Raw genomic sequence first — 3,996 nt, 5'->3', positions numbered from 1 at the left:
AAATCCTTCTGCATAGCTAAGAGTACCACAACTAAACAAACACACAGCCTTCAGATGGGAGATTTTTGCATGTTATGAATCTAAGAAAGGACTGAGAACTAGAATCTAGAGAGAATTAAAACTTATGAACAAGAGCAAACAACCCCCTCTGTAATTAGGCAAGAGACCTAAACAGAAACTTCTCTGAAGATGACAGATGGATGGCCAACAAACACATGAAAAAATTCTCATCATATCTAGTCATTAGAGAAATGCAAATTAAAACTACTCTAAGCTATCACCTAACTCCAGTGAGATTAGCCCACATCACAAAGTTTCAAATCTATCAATGCTGGCATGAATGTGGAGAGAAGATAACACATCTATACTGCTGGTGGGATTGCAAGAAATATGGAGACTTCTCATAGAACTAAAGGTTGACCTTCCTTTTGATCCCACAACCTCATCATTTGGTATCTATGCAGAAGAAGAAAGATCATTTTTCCAAGGGACATTTTCTCTTCTCTTCTTTTCTTTTGTTCTTCTTCTTCTTTTTCTTCTTCTTCTTCTTCTTCTTCTTTTTTTTTTTTTTTTTTTTTGATTTTTGAGACAGAGCTTCAAGCTGTCACCCTACATAGAGTTCCTTGGCATTATAGCTCATGGCAACCAACTCTTGGGCTCAAGTGATCCTCTTGCCTCAGTTTTTCTAATTTTAGTAGAGATGGGGTCTCACTTTTCTAGGTTTTTTTGCTCAGGCTGGAACAAGTACATTTTCATCAGAATGTTTACTGCACCTCAATTCACAATTGACAAGTCATGGAAGCAACTGAAAATCCATCATCCCATGAATAGATTAACAATCTGTGGCATATGTATACCATGGAGTACTATTCAGCCATAAGTACATCTTTTGTGTTTACCTGGATGAAGTTGAAAGACATTCTTCTTAGTAAAGTATCTCAACAATGGAAAAAGAAAATCCAACGTACTCAGTACTAATACCAAACCAATATATAAACAACTACACACCCCTACAAAAGATAAAACACAAATAGATTCTAGCAAAGGGAAGCAGAGAGAGAGAAAGGAGAGAGGAGAGGACGGCTAGAGGTAAATTGGTGGCATCTCACCTAATGTGCAGAATGTAAGAGCGTTCAGCACCCCCTGTGGGTGAAAGGCTCAACTACAACTTGAATTTATCTTAGAATTGAAAATAATGTAACCTAAACATTTGTACCCTCTTATTAACTTGAAATTTTAAAAACTCCATTATTTTAAAATGTCAAACATCTGCCTCATACTAAAAGGGAAAGTTGTCTTTAAATAACTAAGTCTGAGAAGATTTTCTGAAATTGAGAGGTTTTTAGCTGGAATTTTGACATTAAACTTTCTAAATGTAGGAAATAAAAATAAAAGGAGTTAGGAACTTTGACTACATAAAACATATTATAAAGTTTTATTTATAATTTTTATAGACTATAAGATAAAACATTCCAAATCAGAGTTACAGCTCAATAAGAAGCCCCTTAGAATTATAACAGTAAGACCATACTTATAAGAGTAAGTCAGTTCAATTTCTGTCAAGGCATTGTCTGTCAGATTTTAATCTATAGGATAATCAAACTCAGAAATGTACCACTGCTAAGATTATATGTGCTGTGCAACCATGAATGCCAGGCATTTAAAAACAATTACAAAGGGTATTTGTTTCCCAACAGGAATGGCTTTGTTCCTATTTTAATAGGATTGTAAGCCCGTCCACCAAGGTTTGCCACCTTTTGAGCATACTGCAACTTGCTAAGTGAAGAAGAGAAAGAGGTGCACTTAAGTTCTGTCTGTGTCGTTTTTCCTAGGGCACCGGCTTATTTTATTCTTTATTCCTGCTACTACCCCTTAGATTGAACTGTTCAACCAACAAAGTCAGGAAAATTGATTCCAGGAGATTGGTAATGTAAAAGTCATGGTTTAAAAAGGGCAGTATATACAAGGCTGTTTGTAAAGTCTTACCTCACACTGGGCTCAATTAGGAGAAAAGCAAATGAATGGGAGGCTAACAAATAATACTTTCACATCGAGCACAAGTTCTTCAGTTTGAGGAATAACCCCAAAGAGGTGGCATCTTCAAAACCCAAGGAGGTTCAGCAACTCTTTAAAATTCTAATACCTATTGTTTAATCAATTTGAACAAATTTAAGACCCATCCTTAGGAAAATGTCACCTCTAGACAAATTTTTGACATACAGTGGTAATTCTATTTCACATGTAAACTTATATTTCACTTATTTTTCAAATTAGAGCAAATCAATGTAATTTAAGAGATTACTTAGTCAATATTTTAAATATAATGCCGGAGACTCATTTGGGTTTTGCTTCTAAATCTAGGCCTGGAGAATTGCCAGTGTTGGGGTCAAGTGCAGTACAGACTGAGCTTCACTTTCAGTTCAGTGGCCGCAATGCTTGAGTACAGAAATGGGTGTGCTCACAGCTTCAGCCACAAAGCATTCATGCAGAGCACCTTCCAGGGCTGGCCACAGGTGCAGATTCCCCTTCTTTCTAGCAGTGATAACATCTGTTTCTTCCATCTACTTTTCTAAAAAGACAAAGAAAGTTCAGCACAATTATCATCCTTTGTTTTAAGTTGTTGAAACCTTTTATGTATAGCTGTCTTGTTTGCTTTTTGTTTCTTTATGTATAATTTTCCTTCATCTTCCATTTTTCCCACAGAGAATTTACTTGCTAATCTAATTTTACTAATCTCTTACATTAAAAAGGTAATAAAGAATAGGGCTTGAGAGTTGAGCTAAAAGAATCAGGAAACAGAAAAAATATACGTGTATAAGCTATGCAGATAAAGCAGACCAATTATACTGACTTTTATTTTTTCTGAACCGTATATTCTTTTCCTAGATAATATTCATTTTCTCAGTATTTTAGAGGGGATTTTGATGCTTATTTTAGGGGCCAGGTTTTAGAATGTGAGAATATTTTTTCACACAGTCAATGATAAACACTTTCTCTCTATGTCCATCAGATTCAGGTCAAGAACCTTTGTCTGGCTTCTACCTCATCACAGATGCCACTAATATGAAGACAAATTAGCTAAAGGTATATTGATAAAAAAGGTAAAAATTTTGCTGGCTAACAATATGTAAATAGATAAACTATAGCCATTCTTTATAGGACATATTATAAAATGAAGTGCATTACTGCTATGACCATGCCTGATCCACTTAAAGTAGGAATAAGTTTAAAACTAAGTATAATAGTGCTTGCTTTGGCAGCACATATACTAAAATTGGATTGACACTGAGATTAGCATGACCCCTGCACAAGGATAACACACAAATTCCTGAAGCATTCCGTATTTTTCAGAAGTGCTACCTGAAATAAAAGAATAAGTACAGTAGAATTTTCCAGGAATGGCAGTGTGTTGGGGGGGAAATCTCTAAAACTGAAACATATTTTCAAAAACAAATAGTTCAGGGCTCAGGAAATCTACTAATGGCAAAAAACTAAATGAGATGTGTTAATTCAGAAGAAATTGCTGAATCTGGGGTAAATACAATGAGAATCCTTGTATTCTTGCATGCAGCTGATCTCACTACCCTAGGTCAGTCATGAGCTCAGGATGAGCAAGGCCCTGAAGACCCTTGGCTTTGTCACTATAGAAACTCATTTGCTTCTAAATAAAAGGCAAAATAAACACCCAAACAAACAGAAAACAAACCATACTCAGCAGCTTTGTCAGCCAAAGTAGTAATCTTGGTGGTGGGTAAGCAAATAGAGAAGTCTAGAAGCTGTTGAAGAAATCAGTAGACTAGAAATATAACAAAGCGATCATAGGAACAAAACAGAAGTAGAGGAAATTGTCATGACATGTATGTCTTGCTGTCTCCTATGCATGTGGATAGGGAAGAATTAAACATGTCCAAGTATCTCGCATGTCTGGTTTTACTAGCAGTTCACTAAACATACAGCACCAGCAGCACTAGAAAGATAGACTTGAATTTTTTTTCT

The 3,996-nt window shown here is 35.6% G+C and overlaps 1 non-coding gene across 1 annotated transcript; it reads left to right on the top strand.

Moving 5' to 3' along the window:
- The first annotated feature begins 3,244 nt into the window (after nucleotides 1-3,244).
- LOC111726413 lies at nucleotides 3,245-3,348 on the top strand. Its single transcript, XR_002774188.1, has one exon. It is a non-coding gene; the product is annotated as a U6 spliceosomal RNA (small nuclear RNA).
- Nucleotides 3,349-3,996: the final 648 nt, after the last annotated feature.

Source organism: Otolemur garnettii, unplaced genomic scaffold, assembly GCF_000181295.1.
Source record: "Otolemur garnettii isolate 467f Iridium unplaced genomic scaffold, OtoGar3 scaffold00064, whole genome shotgun sequence".
NCBI classification, from domain to species: domain Eukaryota; kingdom Metazoa; phylum Chordata; class Mammalia; order Primates; family Galagidae; genus Otolemur; species Otolemur garnettii.
Note: the sequence above shows the minus strand (reverse complement) of the source record. Positions and strands in the feature narration are given on the sequence as shown.